The sequence below is a fragment of the Hipposideros armiger genome, unplaced genomic scaffold (genome assembly GCF_001890085.2).
Source record: "Hipposideros armiger isolate ML-2016 unplaced genomic scaffold, ASM189008v1 scaffold_159, whole genome shotgun sequence".
NCBI lineage: Eukaryota > Metazoa > Chordata > Mammalia > Chiroptera > Hipposideridae > Hipposideros > Hipposideros armiger.
Window position 1 is genome coordinate 3,023,733 of NW_017731509.1, and position 8,508 is coordinate 3,032,240.

An 8,508-nucleotide genomic window follows, 5' to 3' on the forward strand; every position below is an offset into this window, starting at 1 on the left:
GGTAAGTGTGCATTAAGAAGAGGCACCCCACACTGGCCAGAACTCGAAAAACATGTAGCAGACATGGTGGCTCAACATCGCCAAAACGGTTATGTGGTGACACGAAATACAATACGCTTGTTTGCACTTCAGTGGGCCAAATCAAATCTGATATTGTTTTACCTTTTATTTGGTGTGTGGAAGGTGTGCGGAAGAGGGGGTAGTCTTATACGGCGAGTATATAACAAACTCTGTATTTTGAGTGGAAATGTTAGGGGGTCGTCTTATACGCCCAGTCGTCTTATACGCCGGCAAATACGGTACTTTAACATGGATTTGTACTTGAAATGTCCTAATTATTTTTTAATGGTGGCAACTAATTTGATTTGGTTGTAGGCTCAACAGAGCCCGCTGGAGTCTCATTTCCACATGAGTTCCTGGTGTGCGCCCTCCGGACTAGGGCATTGTGGGATGTACTGGGCCCTTTGAGGGCAGAAGGGCTGAGATCATGAGCTTCTATGATGCTGCTGCTAGGATCCCCACGGTTCAAGTCCAGACCTCATCACTCTCCCCACTTAGAAACCTCCCATAGCTTCCAGGCACGTTAGGAAACAATCCAAACTCCTCCAAGGCCTGCAATGCCCCATGCAGACTGGCTCCTGCCCTCTCCCGTCTCCTCTCACTCTGGCCTTCCCGCCATGCCTAGAACAGAAAGTTCTGCCTGGGGAGCTCTCCCCCTACTCTGCATGGCTGGTTCCGTCTAGTAACGTCAGGCCCTGTTCAAATGTTATCTCCTCTGAGAGGCCATCTCTGAACACCCAATCAAGCAAGGGTGACCCCTCTCTACCTTCTCTCCCCATCACCCCCTTCTCTTTTCTCCTTCATTGCGCTTGCCACCGTCTGAAATTATTCTTTTATTCATTAGTTTAACCTGGTTCACTGGCAGTGTGTCCCCACTAGAATGTGAGTTCCATGACAGCAGAGAAGCTGTCTTGTTCTCTAAGCTACTGGAACAGTGGCTACCACACAGTAGGCCCTTGATAAAATATCTGTTGAATGACTCTGCTTTGCAGGAGCCTAGAGCAGTGACCACAGGCGAGACAAACTTCTGACTCCCAGTCCTCCTGAGACATGTGTTCCTGATGTTTCTTCCTGGAACCAGCAGCCAGGCGCCCTTGGCTTTCACCTTGAGCTGACAGGCTGGTGTCTGCGGCCCCCAGAGGCCGCCACCGCATACAGCCCAGCAATTGGTCTCAGCTCAGGTTCTCTCCTGACAAACCTTGCTGACGTCCTTGGCTTTTCACTCTTTAGGCTTGCAGCCAGGAAATACGACTCCGGAGATGAGCTCTTAGGAACACAAGGATGTCCTCTCCCTTTAAATCAATCGTTTCACACGAAAGCTCTGCTTTCTATTTTCTTATCTCCAGCCCCATAGCATCTGCCCCAAATCCCAAATCCTAGGGACTGGTACTTGGACACTATTCCTAGACCCCTCCTAAGGATTATCTTGGCCGGTTTAAGTGTGGGGATGGTGTCCAGTTTTTGTTGAGAAACCCCATCAAAATCAGCTTCATGAATCCCATTGATGCATTTGCTGAAACAATGATACTAAGGTCATTGGCCACAGGGACCCTCAGTGTCCACCATCAGAAAGCCCTCCTCCAGACTTGCTCTGAGAGTTAAGTACTAGAGTCGCCTCAAATTCTTTGTGGAAATAAGAAAATGGAGAAGAAAGAGGAGGGAAGGGAAGGGAAACAAAATATGAGCTAGCAAAAAGAAAGCAAACTACTTGGCTACTGTATATATACATATAAATATATATATATATATATATCTGTTTTTTCCTCTCTAAAACAATCATTCAATGTGTTCAACAAATATTTATTGAGTACCTATTATATACCAGGCATTGCCCATGACTTGGGATATATCAAAGACGCCTGCCCATGTGGGCCTTGTATTCTAGTGGAAGAAGACAGGCAATTACACAGTGAACACAGTTAAGTAGATAAATTAATTAATTTGTAACATGTAAATACATTTATTAATATAGAATGTATTATAGAATATCTTACGTTATATAAAATATGTAATATTTACAGAGGGTGCCCATAAAATGTATACACATTTTAAGAAAGGAAAACACTGTTTTAAAATTGTTAATAATATGTACCGGTAACAAAAGATGAATACAAGTCATGTGTGTATGCATTTTGGGGGCACCCCTGGTATATTGTATACTTTAGAAATTAACCAATGTTAGAAGGTAAAATGTGCCACCTTGGTAGAAAAGATAATGGAGATTGGGACTACTGAAGGGAGCAGAAAGGCACAGATTCCAGTATTAATTAAGGAGAGTGGTCGGGGTAGGTCTCTTGAGAAGTGACGTATGAGCAAAGACGTGGAGGAGGTAAGGGCTTTAGTTCTATGTAACTGACTGCTCCCCTTTCTTTTTGGCATCCAAGAAGATCAGAACCAAATTTGAGGCTCAGTCCTCTAGAGGGCCCTGTGATCTGCAAATTGTGGTCTTTTGTCCATCAGAGGCAGGACAGGACAGTGGTTAAGGACATGAGTTCCAATATCAAACTGGATTCAAATACTGGCTATACCACTTACTACCTACATGGCTTTGGGCATCATATTTAATCTCTCTAAGCCTCAGTTCCCTATACCTCAAAATGGAGATAATAATATTACCTATCTTACGGGGCTCTTTTAAAGATTAAATGAAATAATGTACATAAATCCCTTTGCATACAAAAAAAAAACTCAGTAAAAATCAGCTGCAATTATTAAGCCTGGTCTTGTCTCTCAAAGTTTATTTACAGTTTCCTCTGTCCTGATTCTCTGTCCTTATTGATATTTTAACATTGTTTTATGGCTTCTGATCTTGTGGTAAGCTACCTCAAATCCTTTGTGGATTGGAGTGGGTTATAAATAAGTAAATAAATAAAAACCTGGATAGGGGAACATTTTCACTCAAGCAAAACATTTTATTACCAAGAGTGAATTGCAAGTGAGGCCAAAAACAAAAGATATTGACTCTAATCTCTAACTGTCCATCAAAAAACACCAGCAAGGCACTCTCTGATTACCAGACCATCTTTCTCTGTCCCAAACACCTCTTCCTCCCTCAATCAAGAGAGGATAAATGAGTCACACAAAATGACCCAATATGCCTAAATCCTCCCAATCTCATAACTACTTCATTGTCATGGGTTTCAGAGAACTTTCCTTCTTCCCCATCAGAGAAGAGAAAGGAACTTGATGGGGTTGCTTTCCATGATGATGGGGTTAGGGAAGAGGGGTGCTGGCTCAATGCAAAGTCAAACATTGGTTAGAATCTCATTACTGCCATTACCTAGTGAGGGCTGTGGCCATAGGGAAGTCCCTGGGCCTCTCTGCGCCCCAGTTTCCTTGTTGGTGATAACAATAGCTCCCTCCTAAGGTGCCTGTGCAGATGAAAGGAGAGAAAAAAGGGAAGCAACATGGATAGCTATTGGTAAAGCTCTCAATAAACGTGAGACTTTTCTTCCTTATTTGCACCCCAGGGCAACACTCACTGGACTATGGGAATTAAAAACTATTCTAAGAGGGTGTACAGGGCAGGCATGGGGTAAGAACACTCGTTTAGGTACGTACATCCCTATATGATAGAAACTCCCTGCAAGAAGTAAAGGGGAAAGATAATTTCTGAGCCCCTCTTACTTTCTAGGTATATTATCACACTTCTTCCTCGCATAATCCTTTGAGATAAGTGTTGTCATCCACATCTGACAACTGGGGCTGGGCTTGAATCCAGAGCACACAGCTCTGTTTGAGAGGCAGCTCTGGATGTCTGAAACTGACTTCATGAAGGACAAGGACCAGCTTCCATCACAGGCCATCATAGGCACCACTGACCAAAACCTGTGAGTTCCAGGCCCTTCTGGAGTGCCTGGCCTCTGTGACTCCCTAGCTGAATTCAGCAAGAACCTAGGCCAGCTGACCTTGCTGAGGCTCCCTAAGCCCCTCCCCTCCCCTCCATCAGCCCCCAGGGCCTTCCCTGTTAAGGTGCCCCTGCTCTAGAAAAGCTTTGGAATTAGCTAGATCTGAATTTGAAACACACACCCCTCACCTATCAACTGGAGGACTTTAAGGAAGTCACTTATTCTTTCTGGTTTGGCTCCTAAGAAACGGGGGATATCAAAATGCCTACCTCTCGAAGTTGCCATGCAGATTAAACAGAGCAGTGCATTGAAAAACACACAAAACAGTACCTGGCACATAGTATGCACTCATTTATGGTAGCCGCTGTTGTTACACTGACACCGTCTAGGGAAAATCAGCCTTATGCTGAACCACAGAGATGATGTTCTCAAGGAGAGAGAGCGTGTCCTTGAGCACCTGCTGACATGTCTACCCACATTTCCACACAGGACAGGCATGATGACCTGGTTATCTGGCATTTATTTGACCCCTCCCCTCGCCCCACAGGAAACTAGTTGGGGATAACAAGAAGACTTAGCAGGGCTCTGTGCCCCTTCTAGAGGCTAATCAAGGCCCAGGCAAGGGCCTCCCATTCAGTGCCTTCGATCCACAAACATGCATTGCTGGTACCTTGTGTTTTGTGAACTGGGGAGAGAGAAGAGACCCAGCCCTATCCCAGGAATCCATAGTGCACTTGGGGGGAAAGACAAGGAACTGCTATTACAGCAAAAGAAAACAGAGGGGCTGAGTGTCCCTGGGAAGATGCGGGAAGGCTCCATGGAGGAGGTATTTGAACTGGACCTTAAAAATTAGGTAAGACATGGGGGGCGGGGGGCATTCCAGACTGAAGGTACAGCATAAACAAAGGCAAGAAATGGGGAAATATTTTTTTTGTTTTTTTATAGAACCGAGTAGTCTGGTGAGGCTGGATGAATTGGATACCAGAAGACTGAGGTGAGAGCTACCAGTGAAGAGCCAGAGAGTCTGGGGGGGCAGGAAACACAAAATAAAGATCATGACTACCATGAAGAAAATGGGGGAAGTGGCCTGCAATTTAAAATAGGGTGGTCACAGAAGGCCTCTTCGAGGTAACACATTTACGAGGTTAAGGAGCAAGCCCTGTGACTACCTGGAGGAAGTTTTCAGGCAGAGGAAGTGCCTGGCAGGGCAAAGGTCCTCAGGCCACAGAGCGGTTGCCGCGTTGGTGATGCATTATAAAGGCCAGGGTGACTGGAGTGGTAAGAAGTGAGGTTACAAAGTTGAAAGGGAACCAGCTCATGAGATGCCGTTATAGAGGCTTGAGCTTTCACGTGCATGAAATGGAGAGAGATTGTAGGATTTCCAGTGAAGGAGCAACGTGATCTTACTTTTTAAAAGGGTCACTCTGACTGCTGTATAGAGAATCAATTGCAAGGGACCAAGGGAGGAAGCAGGGAGGCCAGTAAGGAGGCTATTGCTGGGGGGGGGGCGAAAGAGGATGGTGGCTGGAGTCGTGGTCTGGTGGTAGCTGTGTGGTGGTGCTCCTCGGTTTCCTCGTCGAAAAATGGAGCGTAAGGATCCCCACCCTGCGTACAGCCCAACGCTTGGGGGGAAAAAAACACCATTGGGATGGAATGTCAGGAACCTCTGGCCAACGGAGTGCCAGCCTGGGGAATGTGGGATTGTGGGCGTCCTTACGCGTCCGGGCTCCTGGTGCCCATGAAAATGGCAAGACAGGTGCGCGCCCCGCGACGCGTCTGGAGGGCAAGACCTGGCGGAGGAATGTCTTGCTCCCCAGGCAGTGAAAGAGAATAGGAAGGAGGTCGCCTATTCCCAGCCTTAGAGCGGGTCCTGGGCACCCGGCACTGTGTGAACCCCGGTATGCAACGGCTCCGCTTCTGCAGGTGTGGGCATCCGTGCGAGCATCATGAGGGTCATGCCACAGCACCCCCTCCATGCAATACACACACACACAGCTCTGACCCCTTTGTCTCACTTGCCCCTACCCTCATCTGTCTGCCTGTCTGTCCCACAGCGCGTTCGGCGCGCACAGTCCCGCGAGGATCCCTCTGACGGTCGCAGTACCGGCGCAGCCCGGGCCCGGGGCTCCCAGGAGGAGAAAATCATGAATGAAATGGATGCGGTTCTCCTGTTACCCCGCCCTCCCAGTCCAGGCAACCTCGGCGCGGGGGCGGCGCTTGGGGTGACTCTGAGCAGAGACGGGGGAGGGGGCGCCCGAGATCTAGGTCAGGATTAAGGGTCTGCGACCCGGCCCCACTCGGGCCCTGGGCGCTGCCAGAGCTCCCCGCCCCCCACCCGCCAGCCCCGCTCGCCCTGCGCAATTCCCGGGGAGCAGCACAAGCCCGCCCGGAGGCGGGGCGGAGCCGGGGCTGGGGGGGTGCCGAACCCACCCGGCAGCTGCACCCGCGACTCCGCAGCTGAGGCGCATTTGGTGAGGCGGTCCCGCTAAGGAGCGCGCACGGAACGCGGGACAGAGCGCGGGGCGGACAGACCCACGGACGGACGCCCCCGCACACGCAGACGCACAGAGCTTAGCGAGGCCCCGACACACACACACACGCACACTCGCGCAGACACTCACAGGGACACACGCAGACACACGCACACTCTCGCTTGCACAACCTCCCGCCAGCCTGCCTGCCCGCCCGCTCGCCGGCGCCCGGAGCCCGCTCTGGCCGGTAAGTGTGGCGTCACCGTCGGCGCCTTTGTGTAGGGAGCTGCAAGGCGGAGGGCGCGGGGTCCCTCCCGGGGCGGCCTCGCCACTGAGACCTCCTCCAGCCCCCAGGGCCGCGAAGCCGGCGCCCGCCCCCGCCACGCCCCCACGGGGCTCCCGGCGCCCCTAGACTGGGGGAGGGGTCCCCCCCACAGGGGAGGGGGCCGGGAGCTGGGGGACCCGGGAGGGAGCAGCAGCCACTCCCCACGGAGCTCGGGAGCGATTCTAGGGAGGGGTCAGGGTAGTGGTCCCGGGTCCGAGCCTCTGCGACCAGGGCTCGTGCGCGAGCGGCTCTTGGCAGCATCGCCTCTTCAGGGGCTGAAGCTCCGGCAGGAGATTGGAGATCACCGCTAGCCTGTTGGCTTGTAAACTGCGGCTCCCAGCCTTCGGTTAGCTTTGCCTCCCCCGGACCATGTAGTTTAAATCTCTCGCTTCCCACCTACCTCCAAAATAAAAGCCCAGCGCGTTCCCCTCCCCCAGGATGCCCCTTTTTTCTAGATGAGGCCCAGGTTCCTGCAAAACTTGGAGATTGCCCCGGGTCAGAACCCTGAGGGGCTCACCTTACCAAGGATCATATGGCTTAGAGGGTCAGGACAAGATGAACCTCTGGAACTCATTTAACCCCCTCATTTTACAGATGGGGAAATTGAGGCCCAGTGAGGTGGTTTGACCAAGGTCACGGGAGATTCAGTAGCAAAGCATGCATTAGAATCTAGGGTCCCCAGCTTTCATCCTCATGCCACCACCGCCCCCTACACAATTCTATCCTATTCCCATTGAAGTCTCAGAATCCCAAAATTCATCTGAGTGTACCTTGAAAGTCTGTAATCCCAGCCCCGCCCCCACTTGGAGCAGCAGGTGCCATTCATTTACTACCATCCTTACTGTAAAAATAAAGGGTTAGCCTTTCATTTGCCTCTTTCGGCCTCAGAGGAGAGCTCTCTTATGCAAGCACTCCAGGTTTGGGGTTTAGTTGGGGAGAATGAATCAGTCCTGGACAGATCCGATTCCAAGGTGTACATCCTGGTTCTCCCAGGAGTCACTGGGCCTGTGTCCTCAATTGGACCAGGTGGTATGGCATTCAAGGAGTCATCCACTTCCCCCACTTCGACTTGCCTGACTGAATGCTTTCCCAGTCACTGTTCCCTCCTCTGTCAAGGCCTAGGTCTTCTAATCCAACCAGGCCCTTTTGTGGAAGTCCCCAAGTCCTTCATGTTGGGGGACCTCTTCCTCCTTGATGTTTGTTGAGTGTGGTTGTTGGTGTTGCTGACAAAGCGGCTGGGGAAGCTTGAGTTACAGCCTTATCAGGCTCGGGTGACAGCTCCGGGGAAGGCGCCCTCAAGGGCACAGAGAGGGTGCCCCGAGGGGTATGTTGAAGGAGTGCAAGCTGGGTGGTGTATTGACAAAGCCAATTACCTTTGCGGAGACTCCATTGGACGGGATAGTTGGCAAGGAGGGCAATGTTCCGTCTCTAGGGGCCTGTGCCTCTCGCCCCAGGAGCTTCCTTTTTGGGTGGGATGACCAGCCTGGCATGGAGCAGAGCCAGGGTGACCAGCTGACTAACCCCTCCAAGAGCCGCCATTCATAGTGTCCACCTAAATGGCATTGTGCCCCAGAAGCACCATTTGCATAGACTTCGTAATGAGTAGTGGCCCCTGGGTTTTTGCAATGCAGTGTCTCCCACCCTGAGAGTGAAGAGATCTGGGTTCCAGGCCCAGCCTCCTCGCTGGCTGGACAGTTTCATTAAATGCTCATAACCTTTTGGGTCTCAGTTTCTCCATCCAAAAAATAAGATCATCATTTTGAAGAGTTTCAGGATATCTTGCAGGTCTGAATTGTTGGGGGTG

General features: G+C 50.8%; 1 protein-coding gene across 3 annotated transcripts in view; it reads left to right on the forward strand.

Annotated features, from left to right (window-relative positions):
* Window positions 1-6,183: 6,183 nt before the first annotated feature.
* Window positions 6,184-8,508, forward strand: part of PTPN5 (protein tyrosine phosphatase non-receptor type 5) — a 53,911-nt gene continuing 51,586 nt past the window's right edge. For 2 of the 3 annotated variants that reach the window (XM_019651410.1, XM_019651411.1), the window contains exon 1: window positions 6,184-6,626. The gene's annotated coding sequence lies outside the window, so the exon portion shown is untranslated. The remainder of the gene's footprint in view (window positions 6,627-8,508) is intronic. The other variant, XM_019651412.1, reaches the window with a different exon arrangement.